General features: G+C 42.2%; 1 protein-coding gene across 1 annotated transcript in view; it reads right to left on the bottom strand.

Moving 5' to 3' along the window:
* dab1a (DAB adaptor protein 1a) overlaps nt 1-15,113 on the bottom strand; it is a 290,784-nt gene extending 275,671 nt beyond the window's left edge. Inside the window, exon 1 of the mRNA XM_055642479.1 lies at nt 14,948-15,113. The gene's annotated coding sequence lies outside the window, so the exon portion shown is untranslated. The remainder of the gene's footprint in view (nt 1-14,947) is intronic.
* Nucleotides 15,114-15,642: the final 529 nt, after the last annotated feature.

The following is a 15,642-nucleotide window of genomic DNA, read 5'->3' as shown; positions in this document are numbered from 1 at the left end:
TACTTATCCTAAAAATTCAAGATCAGAATCAAATTATCGAAAATTCTTGGAAGATATATTTATGATGTGACATTTTTACTGGATAAGTGCACAGGGATACGGGTACAATTGTGGAACAGGTAGGAATTCAACACCATTGTGCCAGAGCTACTAAGCTCCAAGCCTTCCAAGTTGACTGTGCCTGAACAGCTCTGTCAAGTTCCTGACAGACAAGAAGCAGCATGTGAGGCTGGGAAAGCACATCTAGGATCTGCAGACCCTCAGCATAGGAGCACCACAAGACTGTGTACTCTCCACTCTGCTCTACACCAATGACTGCACCTCCACTGACTTCTCTGTCAAGCTTCTCAAGTTTGCGGACGACACAACCCTGATTGAACTGATCCAGGATGGGGAAGAATCTGCCTACAGACAGGAAATGACACAGCTGGCGTCCTGATGCCATTGCAACAACCTGGAGCTCAATGCTCTTAAGGCAGTGGAATTGATTGTAGATTTTAGGAGAGCTCCCCCTCCCGTCACCCCACTCACCATCAACAACACCACAGTCACTTCTGTGGAGTTATTTAAGTTCCTGGGAACCATCATCTCCAATGACCTTAAATGGGGAACACCATCGACTCCACAGTCAAAAAGGCACAACAGGGGATGTACTTCCTGCGGCAGCGGAGGAAGCACAATCTGCCACAGGCAATGATGGTCCAATTCTATACGGCCATTGTAGAGTCTGTCCTCACCTTCTCCATCATGGTCTGCTTTGGCTTAGCCACCAAGCACGACATCCGGAGGCTGCAGCAAATCGTCTGACCAGCTGAGAAGGTTATTGGCTGCAACCTTCCCTCCATTGATGAACTGTACACTGCAAGGGCCAGGAAACGAGCGGGTATGATCATCTCTCACCCTGGCCACAAACTCTTGAATCACTTCCCTCTGGAAGGCGACTCCAGACTGTCAAAGCTGCCACAGCCAGACATAAAAACAATTTTTTTCCACGAGTAGTAGCTCTACTCAATAACCAAAAATCTGTAGCCTCCTTTTGCTCTGGTATTTTACTTAATTCACATGTTTTATTGATAATGTTTTATTATTAATGTTTAATGTTTTATGTGTCATTCCTGTCATGTATGTCATGTTGCACTTGCAGGTGGAGCACCAAGGCAAATTCCTTGTATGTGAATATACTTGGCCAATAAACTTCATAAACTTCATAAGAGCAGATATCCGGATTGCAAATATGACGGTTAAATTATGGATCAAAAGTTGTGTTTTGCAAACAATTTGATATCATTCTGTTGGAATGGCTGCCTGTGTTCACCTTTCGAGCTTCAATGTGTCAATTTTGGATCAATTTCAATGAGATTAAGGAGCAATGTATATATACTTGAGCCAATTTAGCTGCATTGACAAGGACTGGAGCAATTTGGAATAAGATTCAGCTGTGACCTTCAATGTAAATTGTTACTGATGAATATAAATTTGAACTGCATGCCTGAAATAACCTGCTCTTACGAATGTTCAAATTTGATGCATTTCAAAGCCATTTTAGTGTTGGACATGCGTGCACCTTTTAAAATAGAATCTGTAAGGCTTCAGTGATTGACATAAGGGAGGGCAGCACTGTAGCAGGAACTTCACCAGAGGAACTACAGCAGTTTAAGGTGGCAGCCCACTACCATAGTTTGATGGGTAAATTGGTGTAGGCAATAAGTATTAGCCTTGCCAATGATGCACAGATCCTGGAATATATATTTAGAAAAAAATTATCCTCTATGGAATTACTTTCACGTTGCAAAATGTCACTTCATTTTTCTAATGTTATTTAGCTTGATGACTGGTGGGCTTCTGCAGAACTAACAAAGCTTTTAAAATGCTTTACATTGTCTTCACATTTATTATTTGCTTTACTATAAGGAAAGGGAACAATCGGACAAAATTATTTTAAAAGATGCAACAAACTGTCAGGGACCACAGAAGCAGCCACGCAGAGACTTTTCTATCTAACTTTTCTCTCTATTTCTCCCAGCTATGTGGAGATACCTGGACTATCCTCATAGTTGTTCCCTTTTTATGGCACCAAGAAAATCAATAATGATAGATCCGATATCAGTTGTGATCCAATTGCTATTCATCAAATGTGTGCCATTCTGCAACAAATTCAACTGTATTTCTCATTCACTGTTGTGGCATACATTATCCTACAGTAAGTTCTAAATTAATGGAGACATAAAAGACTGCAGATGTTGGAATGTGGAGCATCAAACAATCTGCTGGGGGAACTCTGATTCAGTCCATGGAAAGAAACTGTTGACATTTCAGGTCAAAGCCCTGTTTCAGGATTGAGAATGGAGAAGGGAGGTAGCCAGTAAAAAAGGGGAATGGGAGTGTAGAGACAGGAGCCCGCTGGAATCGGTGGATTGAGGAGGGTGAAGGATGATAGATAGAAGGAGGCAGATGGGCAATGGGGTGGGGGTGGAGGGGGAGAGAGGGGGAGTAATGAAGGATGAAGGCTGACTAAAGAAAAAAAGAGAAACAAGAAACAGATGGAAGCAGATGAGGGTAGTGAAGGTGGAGACAACTGGTGGTGGGTGAAAAGCGGGAACACAAAGGCTACCAGTACTGGAATCTGACAAGTAAGGAAGGTGATAATGGGACCAATGGGGAGGGGTGAATGGCAGTTCAGAGCCAGACCAGAATCAGATGGAGAAGGATTAAACCTTTGGGTGAAATGTGTGTGTCGTAGGTGGATGGAACCAGATGAGGGAGAGGGAAAAGGACGAAAATGGGTGTTGGGGTGGGGAAGGGAATCAGGTAGTATGGAAAGGAGACAAAAATGGGAGGACCAGAAGACTCAGGCAGTCTATGTGGTGTTGTTCCTCTAATTTGCATTGTGCCTCTTCCAGGCAGTGGAGAAGGCCAAGGGTGAACAGGTCGGGGTGGGTTAAAGTTTATTGAGAATAAATATCAAAACTATATATCTACCAAATGGAAAATACCAAAATAATATAGCTTTGTATGATTGTGAACTTTGAAAGAGCAAATGAGTCCGGAAAACGACATGTCAACAAATGACTGTAGTGAATGAAAACCTGTTATTTCTTCATTTTAAATGATTGCTAAGAATGGTGGGAATATTTTCAAAATCTTGAAATTTCTGTATGTTGGTTAAGTGCAGCTCGCCAGTTCCAAAAATATGCACCAATATATCTGTATGTCCACTGTAACATTATCCAACCATTTAAACAATAAGGTCTGCTATTAAAATCTCTGAATGCTAACAATTTTATTAAATAAAATAAATCAAATAATTTTCAAAGTAAGTGAGAAAATATCATTAAAACTCTCAAAATACACGGTTTTATTGAACAAATTGTAGCAGTTTTGGCACCGTGTACCTGAATATTATCCTAACTCTAACCTCCACCTGAAATAACTCCATGGATTGTAACTTCAATGGCCTTGTTGGCTAACATTCAAAGCTATCACCCTGCTGACTTTCTTTTTGCACTTAATTTTGTATTCTTACTTTACCCGCATCTAGTAGTTAAATCTATTGTGAACAATTTGTATAGATTCTCTACGAATTCCTATCAATTGAAATTGATTTATCTTGATTATGTAGGTAAGAGTGAAAATCATCTATAATTTCTGCCCGTGCTTTTGAAAAAAAAGTGCTGCCAGTGAATGCAGCTTTGATCCAACATCGCTATCTATAAGTGATTGAGCCCATTTTCACAATTGTTTCCTGGTGTTCAGCTTGCCTGCTGCTGACGTGATGACGGATTAATCATAATGCCAGCGTACTATGACTTGAAAGGGTCCATTGTTGATATGAGGGAAACTGGACTATCTGCTGTTTCTGCTGATATTTGTCAAATAGCCCCTTGAGATTCTATACACCAAAGTCCAAGTGAAATCTCTGGTGACTAGACTGATCCACTCTCAAAATCTGAAATCAATAGTAATTGGAGCCGTGTAACATGCTGCTATTTCAATGCTATCACCAGCATCCCACAGGCACAGTCTGGAAATCAGCTTCAGCACATTAGGAACTACAAATACTAGTTCATTTCTCGCAACATAAACAATGAAATGTTCAATTCAACCAGGACAATATTCTCTTTCATGTTCTCTCCAGTTTGACCAAGGAAACTTACAAAAACATACATGTTTAACTTCTTAACGGAGACCATGATGAAATCTGTAAACAAGCCTGCATGTTGGTGTGATTGTCATTTCACAAATCAACTGCACATCCTCAAAGGGAAGAACTGTGAACTCCAGGAAAGCAAGTTAACCACAGCAACAATTCTGCTTCCCAGGGAATTCCTGAGCTTCAATTACTTTCTTTTTTAGAATATTCTCAATGGAAATGAGCAGACCTTGCGCGAGGATAATCCTTTCAGATAAAGCAATTCATCCTGCATCACAGTACATCAAATAATATTCAGAAAACTGCTTTGCAATCTATGCTGCATGCAGGATAGATTATTATTTCCAAGTGCTGTTTGGTTTCTGACAAAGTTATGAATGATGTATAAATTAACATAAATGTAGACTTTTTAATCAATATTTTCCATTACATTTTTGTGTCATTGGAAATACCAGTTCTTCAGCAAATTTGATGGAAAGGCATCGTGAAATTCCCCGACATCATAAAGTATATTTAAATTTATATTTTATGAACCCTTCACATTGTTCAGTATAATGGACACGCTTAAGAGCCTGTCCCACTTGGCAATTTTTTCGGCGACGGCCGGCGTCATATCAGTGTCGCCAAAAGACTTTGACCATTTCAAAATCCAGCGGGGACAAAAAAAATGTTGCGACACTTGAAAAAACACCACGCGTCATACGTCATCACGCCGCGTAACCGCTGCATTGCGCCACGTCATGACGCATCACAACGCAAATATTTCGGTGACCTGATATGTCAGTCAAAGATGCCGGCAGTCGCTGAAAAAGTCGCCAAGTGGGACAGCCCCTTAAGAACTGTTTTCTCCCTCCCTTGACAACTTTGGGGGAGGCCTATCACAGTCGGCTTCAGGATTTCTGATGGTTTCCTGTGCACTGTCGATCATTAACAGATGGCACATACTACTATCCAAAGGACTTGGAGGAGGAGAGTGAAAAAGGGAGAAGTGAAAGTGCACTAAAGTGTAGACACTCCCTTCCTCCCTGTGCTGATGGTCAGGATCTAATTGTAAGCGATTGATGCTAAGCACTCATTTGTCATCTATGCCACACGTCTGGTATTGGTATTGGTTTATTTTTGTCACGTATCCAGAGTTATACTGAAAAACTTTGTGGTGCTATACAGCTAAATATATGAATAGAATCAAACTATACATGAGTACCACAGGTGGTGCAAAAGAACAAAAGAAAGAATGCAGAATATAGTGTTACAGCTGCAGAGAAAGTGCAGATTAAAGAAAAGTGTAAGGCCCAGAACAAGGTAGATTGTGAGATCAAGAATATATCCTTAGCTCACGAGTGGTATGTTTAAGAGTCTGATAATAATGGGGAAGAAGTCGTTCTTGAATCTGATGGTACACTCTTTCAAGCTTTTGTATCTTTTTCCCAATGGGAGAAGGCAGAGAGGGAATAACCGGGGTGTGGGTGGCCCTTGATTGTGTTGGCTGCTTTCCAGAGGCAGGGTGAAGTGCGGATGAAATCAGCCGGGGAGGAGAAGGTGTGAGGACTGGGTTGTATAATCTCAACTCTCTGCAATTTCACATAGGCTTAGGCAGAGAGATTGATGCAACCCAACAGGGTATTTTACTTCGGAGTCACGTGAGTGACTACGTGAAGAACCCGTCCAGCACGCATGTGCGACATGAGCGTTCACACAGTGCAACAGTGACGAGCGGGAATACAGGCGCTCCCGCTACAGCTTAAAAAAGACGGACCCGTCAGATAAGTTTATTCTGAGGTCGTTTTTTCCGAAAAGAAGTGTTATGTTTTGTCTCACCAGGAATATGAGCAAAACAAGACAAGCCAAGCAGTCCGACCCCCGTTCGACTCCAACGGAGGAGCGTTCCATCAGTAGGGGGGCAAGAGGCGGTAGGACCGCAAACCCTGCGGTCCACCATCTCCGACACCGTGCCGAGCCCAGTCCCGCTAGCGGATCCTGAACAGCGGGCTGGATGTAAAGCAGCACGGAAGACCAACCGGCCGGCGGTATCTGACTCCTCAGACGGGGTCGTCTCACCGCCCGTGCGGGGCAGAGACAGCCGCCTGATCCGCATGGAGCGGCTCGTGGAGCAAATGCTCCAGCGAGACTTGCTTCGGGAGATGGAGCAGTCTCGCAAAGGGAGTTCAGGCACTCCCACCACAGTGCCTCACAACGCACTGGCCATCGTTTCCCCCTTAACCGAGTGCAGCTTTGGTGATCAGGGCTGGGCTGGTCAAGAAGAGGGGTCACTGGCCAAAGATGTCGGGAGTACGCTTGGGGTATAGGACCAGGAAGAGCTGCTGGGTGTGGTAGACCACTACGTGGCAGCTCCATGAGCAGGACGGCCATTAGAGCCAAAACTGGCGGCCAGCATTAACTACCTGTCCTTCAAGCCCCTACAAGAGCAGGTAGTTAATGAAGCCCTAGAGCTGTATTCGGCCCAAGAGAATTGCGCCTCGCTCAACGTGCCGGCCGTCAATAGCCAAATCTGGGGGCACGTTGGGCCAAACATCCGCAACCAAGAACTCAAACTACAGCGGATCCTCAGGCTCCTGACTTCAGCCATCACTTCCTATGCTCGTTCCGTGGATGGGGTGGAAATGACCACGAATCAGCAGGATACACTGGCACTGCTGTGCAATACCCAATTCGAAATCAACAACCTCCGTAAGGAGATAATAAGACCTGCCCTCAACCCGAAATTCACGGGTTTGTGCAAAACGCCGACCACAGAGCCAGAAATCCTGCTCTTCGGCAAGGACCTCTCCAAAAAAGTAAAGGACATGGAGGAGGAGTCCAAAACATTTGGCCTCATGAGGGCAGGCCCCGGGACGAGCAAACCCACAAAACCCAAGCGGCAGTACCCCACCACGTCCACCAGTCGATGTCAACCCTATGGGACTGGTGAAAGCTCGGGGTCCGCACATCACCACCGGAAGCCTTTTTAGGCCAAGGCCCAGAGCGGATCCCATGGAAAATGCGCCACCCCCAACCAACAACACATCAGACAACACATCAGAAAATTCATCGTCCGCCAAAGAAACAGAAGAAACGCCCGTAACCATGGAGGTAGGTGGGTCTGGTTCCTACCAGTATATAAAAAGTGGGGGTTCTATACTAACAGGGGGGAGATTACACCTGTTTGTGCAAGCATGGAGGTCTATCACGAATGACAAATATATACTCAACAGCATTCGTGGATACAAAATAGAGTTTACTCAAGAAAACATGCCACCAGTTCAGCATTCATCCCAAAGGGTCTTTTCCCTCTCAGTTAAAGAAAAACGAGAGGGACAAGCTGAACTGGTGAGGCTAATTACAAAGGGTATCATTGAAAAAAACAAACATGAACCCTTGGAATTTGTCTCTAATATATTCACTAAAACTAAAAAAGATGGTGGATGTCACATCATCATTGACTTAACTTCACTAAATATGTTTGTTAAGTATATACAATTCAAAATGGAAATGTTTGTAACTACCAAACAACTGATTTCCAAAGGATACTTCATGGCAAGCATCGACCTTAAAGATGCTTACTATTTAGTACCCATTCATAAGGATCATTGCAGATACCTGAAATTTACATGGATGGGGCAACGATGGCAGTTTAAATACGGATTAACATCAGCCCCAAGATTATTCACCAAGATACTAAAACCAGCCTTGGCAATATTAAGAAAACAAAAACATATTGTCATGGCATATCTTGATGATATCTTAATAGTAGGTAAAACCATGGAATTGGCTAAATCAGCTGTGTCAGCTACCAAACAATTGTTTGAAACCTTGGGATTTGTCTTACATCCAGATAAACCTAAGTTGACGTCATCCACAACCATGGACTATCTGGGCTTCACAATTAACTCAGTCCACTTGTCTGTAACTTTGTCAAAAGACAAAACAGCAGAATTGGCACAAACATGTAACAATTTAATGGTCAACGATCGACCAACCATTTGACAAGTGGCGAGAGTAATTGGAAAGATAGTAGCAGCATTCCCAGCTACACAATTTGGACCTCTACACTATTAAAACTTACAAAGAGCGAAAGTGCAGGCATTAAAACGACATGCAGGTCACTTTGACTGGGTCATGAAATTACCCACTGAAGCAATATCAGAGTTACAGTGGTGGGTAGAGAACATTTGGCATATTTCCAGCCCTATCATCATCTTTAACCCTACGTTAATTATTCAAACAGATGCCAGTGCTCAAGGCTGGGAGCAACTAATTCCATATCCAGCACAGGTGGTAGATGGACTAACCTAGAGTCATCGTTACTATTTACACTGGGCATAAATTATCTAGAAATGTTGGGTGCATTTTATGGATTAAAAGCATATTCAACAAATATGCATCACTTGCATGTTCGGTTACAAATAGACAATACCACGGTGGTGGCCTATATTAACCATATGGGCGGCATAAAATCGATATCATGTGACAAATTGGTCAACACAATCTGGCAATGGTGTGTCGACAGACATATTTGGCTATCAGCAACTTACCTGCCAGGTAAGCTAAATACAGTGGCAGACACCAGGTCATGCAAATTCAATGATAACACCGAATGGATGTTAAATCCCAAAGTATTTGCTAAAATTACCAAGCAATATGGCACGCCAGATATCGATCTATTTGCATCCAGACTAAATCACCAGGTTCCTATGTATGTCACTTGGGAACCAGACCCTGAGGCAGCAGCGGTAGATGCGTTCGCGCTGGACTGGGGAAATTTCTTCTTTTATGCATTTCCTCCCTTCTGCCTCATCAGTCGGGTACTGTGCAAAATACAAATGGACTATGCTTCAGGTATTTTGATAGTACCCGACTGGCCTACACAGCCATGGTTCCCAGTGCTCCTCGTCATGGTCGTCGAGACCCCAATGACTTTCCCCAGTAGCCCAGAATTGCTAACTCACCCAGTATCTGGCATAAGCCACCCATGCCACGATATAATTAAACTCCTGGGTTGCAGATTTTGAAAAGGCCTCTGCTGGGCCTGGGATTGTCAGAAAACACCATCAACACCATGACAGCATCCCACCGTGTATCCACAAGGAAACAATACTTGTCAAGTATCAAGAAGTGGGAAAAATACTGTTCGGACACAGGAACCGCATACTCAACTACAACTATAACCAATGTACTGGAGTTCCTGGCAGGCCTTCACCACAATGAAGGACTCAGCTACAGCGCCATTAATACAGCCAGAAGTGCTCTGTCTGCCTATTTAATTCAGGCACCAGGACAACAGGCCATGGGATGCCACCCGCTGGTGATCAAGCTCATGAGAGGGATATTTAACTCCAATCCCCCCAGACCAAGGTACACCCAAATCTGGGATGTCAGTGTGGTCCTGACATACCTTAGGAGATAGTCACCAGCTAGGTCCCTCACCCTTGGAACAATTAACTCTGAAGATGGTCATGCTGTTGGCACTTGTGTCAGCACAAAGAGTCCAGTCACTTCACCTATTACGACTGGACAATATGATCGTAACTCCAGACCATGTCTCATTTACTATCCAGGGGCTCGTCAAACAGAGCAGGCCAGGAACATCTAATCCAGTCATGGAATTCCAGGCTTACCCACCAGAACCACGGTTATGTGCCATGACCCACCTACTGAACTATATTGACACAACTAAAATCCCTTGAGGGAGAGAAAAAGCCTTATGGGTCAGCCACAAGAAACCTTATGGTCGGGTGACGAGCCAAACCATTTCAAGATGGCTCAAGCAGGTGCTGAAAGCCGCTGGTATAAATACTAACATGTGTAACTCTCACTCCACCAGGGCAGCATCCACGTCGGCAGCTAAGAGAATGGACGTACCAATAGACCACATCCTGGCTACAGCGGGGTGGTCTGGAGAAAGAACGTTTCAAACTTTTTATAATAAGCCGTTGGCAGAACCTGCATCATTTGCAGAGAAAATATTAGAATCTGCAAATATATAATTTAGCCCGGCGGCGCAATTTGTTTTTTGTTATTGTTAATAAACACCATTATTGTTTTTTACAAACAGATTCATGGTTGATTACGATAACATACTTCCTCCCTCAAACGACTTCGGCAGTGAGTGAAGTATGAACTGTTACACGGTTTGAAATCACAGAGCTTTAAAATCTTCATGTAGTCATTCACGTGACTCGGAAGTAAAATAGTAAGATTAAACGAGAACTTACCAGTTTGAAGTTTGATCTGTATTTTATGAGAAGTTACGATGAGGGATTACGTGCCCTCCGCTCCCACCCTCAATAATAGAGATCAACTAAGCTCTCCTTTTCTTTACTATATTTATTTCAATTATTGTGTCTTTCTGTGATTCCACACCGCTGCTTTGAAGTATGTCGCGCATGCGTGCTGGACGGGTTCTTCACGTAATCCCTCATCGTAACTCCTCATAAAATACAGATCAAACTTCAAACTGGTAAGTTCTCGTTTAATCTTACTATGTTCTATGGTGCATCTGCAGAGGTTGGCACGACCGTGCCCATCTTGCTACCACAATCCCCAAGTGCCCACAGACAAGTCACCTCAAAAGAAAGATTATAAATCAGATTATTACAAATGAATCTACACCAATATACCTAAACAAAATCAACCGTGCATTCCCCAATACATTTGTCATGCTCCTACAAGCTGGCAAAGATATTTTGGAAGAACTCCTGAAGCACAAAATGTTTTGTAGCTGTTTCAAACTCCTCAGCCATGTCCAGAGGAACAGGACCAAGGCAAGGTTTTTGAATAGTCAACCATATAGTCAGTACCTCTTGCCTTACAGCTGGCCACTCGTGTGCAGAAAGTCACCCGATTCATATGTTATCGCCTAACTTATTGGTGGATCATTACTTGTGCTGGTGGTTGTGACTGTGTATTCAAGTGATGGAGGATCTTCCACAACACTGGATTTTAGCTACTCCTGCACTGCTTGACCAAACTGCACCTCTTAAATATCTGAAGAGAGAAGTGCAAAGAGTAAAAGAAGAGGCAGAAAATAGGAGATGGATGCTTACACCATCTGCTGATCTAAATCAGAGGAGGTTCTGGGGTGAGCAGGAAAATGTGATGTGAAAGGAAGATTAGTCAGGGGATGGTTTCAGTTTTGCTGCTAGCCATGTTCCTACCTATGGACATTACTAGCACCATCTTCTCAATGAGGGATTCATCTTGTAGCTGTGTCTGTTTCCCCAGCGAGTGATTCCCTATGCCTCTGGCTCTGCAATATTTTGTTCTGTGGAGAAATGGGGAAGCAGTTGTAGGTGCAAACTGTTTGGGTGATGTGGCTGTCATTTGTAGTGCTTGCAAACTGTGACATGTGTGTATGGCTTGTGGTGGTGCTAAGTATGAGGCTAAAGTAATGCATGTAATACAAGCCCGGTCTGAGGGCAGGGGTGCTGTCGATAAGGTATTGGAATATATTTTCAAGGACCTTGAGCACGTGTTTGAACTCATTGACTATTTGCAAAACTGCACCTGATCCCTTGGGCTTCATTCCTGCCAATGACTTCCGCAGAAAGCTTCCCCTTTGTCTCTGAGGCCGTAGTGATGGAAATTGATCTTGCCATTTAAGCTAAACACAATATGTGTGGCCAATACAGAATTAATTCTGCCTCCAAAGTTTGCTCTGCTGAAGTGAAGGGAAACACATTCCCTTTTCTTTGTTCTTTTAGGATGAGGAGAAATTTATTTAATCGGAGGATGGTGAATCTGTGGAATTCTTTGCCGGATATGGATATTTTTAAGCCAGAGATAGATGCTGTAGATTCTTGATTAGTGCAGGTGACAGAGGTTATGAGGAGAAGGCAGGAGAATGGGGATAGGAGGGAGAGATTGGTCAGCCATGACTGAATGGCGGAGTAGACTTGATGGGCCGAATAGCCTAATTCTACTCCTATCACTTATGACCTTATGACATAACAGAAGCAGAGTACAAGAGATATCCACTGGCATCTTCCTGTGAGCATAAGTGTGAAAAGTCAAATTTCTGTTTATGAAAGCAGATCCTCCAGAACTAATGTGGATACAGGGGATCTCTTTAACTTTCCATGCTTCCAACAAGGCCCCCAGAGCTGACTCCAACCACCTGGAGCACGTGCTCTATCATGTTGTTTACTCTGTTACTGTTTCCTACATCAGATTCACTTCCTACATTTTTACAGACACTATGGAAAAAATAAAGGCTTGTTTTAAGCAGTAGAGACGAAGTATAATCCAACTAATTACTACTCAGATAGTTTATCCTCAAAAATCAATAGTATGTTAAGAATAGTAAAAGTACCATCAGATTGCACGCATGAACTTATAACACACTAATCCTTCCACAATTTGGGCATCAGCAAGCCGATGACTTTTCATCATAGCATAGGACTGGACACCATAAAAGAGCTGAATTTCAAAGTTAAGGCAGGGTGTTGCCTTTAAAGTCAAGGCATAATTCATGAGAATTCCGTTTCAACGAGCTCCAGTATTAACTGAAGTCAATGAGCATCAAGAACAACTCAGATAGGTGAAGTTGTACATTGCACTAAGGAAGATGTCTATGGTTGTTGGAGATCAGTCATCCTGGCCTTATGTGGCAGTGTCCTCAGCCATACCATCCGCAACTGCTTTTTTCAATGATCTTCTTTCCATTCTTCCAGTCAGAAGTGGAAAAGTTCATTGATAATTGCAGAATGTTCAATTCCATTTTCAACTCCTCAGCAACCAATGCCTACACACACACACACACACACCAACAAACATGGAAGAAGAACTAATTCCTCACTACGATACAACCAGAAGGGTACAGTAAAGTGCTTGCACAGTTCGGTGGCTCTCGTTAAACAAATTCTAAACATGCAAATATTTTGGGAGACATTGGTATCAATGGAATCATTGGCAATGTTGGTATCAATACAGGGCATTAGGCTCATGGTTGATTGCCAGTGGATACCTCTTGTACTCTGCTTCTGTTATGTCATGGTTGGTTAGTAGGCAGAAAGCAATGAATCCCCATCGCCCCCCCCCCTCCCCACCCCTCCACCATCCCTCTCCTCCCCTGCTCTCCTCCTCCCACACCCCTTTAGGGAAGTGAAAACTGGATTAAAATGTAAAATTATATCTTAATTTAACTTTTTAATTTAGTTTAGTTTAGAGATACAGCATGGAAATATGCCCTTCAGCACACAATGTCCACGCCGACCACCGATCACCCGTTCACACTAGTTCTATGTTATACGCTTTCTCATCCACCCCCTACACACTAGGGGCAATTTACAGAGGCCAATTAACCTACAAATCTATACGTCTTTGCAGTGTAGGTGGAAACCTGAGCATCTAGAGAAAACCCACGCAGTCACACGGTGAACGTACACACTCCGTACAGACAGCACCCGTAATCAGGAACGAACCCAGGTCCTAGGTGCTGTGAGGTAGCAACGCTACCACCGCGGCGCCCTGATGTACAGTGTAAATGTAAAAAATAATAATGAACAATCAATTGTTGTTTTGTCTCAGATACGTTGTTGATGGTACCCCACTTTCAAACATAAATCGCACTACATGGAGCTTTATTTACCATATTAAATAGCATTGATGAAAGATCTAATCCATGGTTTATAGAATATTCAGGTCACAATACAAACTGGCACACAGCCAGCACATTTCCTTCTCTTCTGTTTACAGCATTCTTAGAAGAGAATTACAAGGTATTAATAATCATTAATTAAAGCAATCAACCTTGATTTCATATAAATTTAAGTAACAGAGTCAGCCAACCAGTGAGTGAGAATCAATATGTTGATTAAGTTAAACAGGCATTGGGAAAATATTGCAATGGAAATGTTAGGGGAATTCAGCAAGGTCAAAATATATACGGGTTGTTAAGTCATTTCTACATAAGCTTATAAGATTGACTTGTCAAATGGGCGAGGGGGGTTGTGATTTCTTCTGTCCCCTCTATGAAATCAAAGACGCCTTCATGAAAAACCTTCACAAAAAATGCATTATATCTGGTGCATGGAGCAAATTTCACCCATTATTACTATGCCTTATTGAAAAAACATAGTATGCCTTTTATATTAATGTACAAAGTTTCCACAATTACTCACAGTGCTTTTGGATGCATTGCCTCTTGTCTAGTTCTTTAATCAGAGTTTTACTTTGTTATAATGGCAAGATTGTGAGAAAGATAAATATATATTTTTTCACAACAGTTATTATGCATTGTTAATTTTTTTTGGAACATATTGTGATAAAATAGTCTTAAAGATATCTTATAATCAAATATTTTTTTTAGTATATCATGATTCTGAAAAAAAGAACGTTGTTTGAAATTTGATTTGAACAGAAATTTGTTCATTAAGGAGGTGGAAAACTTTGGAAATCTGCTTGTTATGGTGACCTAATTTGCAATGAAGTTACATTAATAAAATGTGAATTCACAGTACACTCTGTCACATGTTAAGAGACTGACCCAAATAGTATTACCAACAGTTTTACATTGACAGCAATGGTCCTTTTAAAAAAATTCTAAAGATTTATGAACATTAAAAGATACACATTGACACACACTTACAGGGAAATAGTATCAAAGAATATTGTAACCTCTTCACATAATTGCATCCAAGATAATCTAAAATATTCCCGTTTATTATAAAACTATGATGATTGCTATGTTTTTGCCAAATAAAAATTAAGAAACCTAGAAAGAAAGTGGGTTGAGCCACACTTATGCTTGCAGAGGAGAATTCAGTTCAGCAGAATATACAACTGAATGTAAACACTGACCTGAATAAAATAAACTGTCACCTGAATTTCTTTGCATCTGATGTTACATTCAGAATGACTGCACCAGCGAACAAACTCATTTTTGTGAGATATGCTTGTCACCCACTTGTGCTATCTCCCTTTTTGCTATCCACTGTGCTGCATGGACCATCTCACTCGTTCACTGCACGCTGCCAGAGTCTGAGCACACTTTCTGTTCCATGTGATGTTGCCAGGTTACCTCTCCCAGGAGGCGAGTGAAAGACTAGGTCGAAGTGACCAATCGAGCAAGAGTTCAAAGTTCAGCTTCCAAATGAAGAGAATAAAATCAAAGGCCAGCATTCATTATGAGCCAACTCATTATGTGCCAGTTAAGCCCAATATCCTCCCCTATAGAGCTTCATAAGCGTTTTGGCTGTGTTCTGTGACAATGACCCAGTAAATGCTATCGTCCCTCTGAGCATGCGCGTTAACAGTGCACAATTAAACACTAAGGCATTGACCCTTCTGTCTCAGATCCTGCTTAATTTATCATAAGTAAATTAAAAATAATAATGCACTTAAAAATCACAATTTATCTTTATTTTTACTTTCAGGAATATGCAAGAGTCAATTTGCACTTCTTTGATGAATATTTAGTTCATAGGCTGATGAATATTTAGTTGTGGTTGTTGCAACATGCAGATGCAGTAACACAGAGGTCTTTGTCATGCGCA

The sequence above is a fragment of the Leucoraja erinacea genome, chromosome 10 (assembly GCF_028641065.1).
Source record: "Leucoraja erinacea ecotype New England chromosome 10, Leri_hhj_1, whole genome shotgun sequence".
Classification (NCBI taxonomy): Eukaryota; Metazoa; Chordata; class Chondrichthyes; order Rajiformes; family Rajidae; genus Leucoraja; species Leucoraja erinaceus.
Note: the sequence above shows the minus strand (reverse complement) of the source record. Positions and strands in the feature narration are given on the sequence as shown.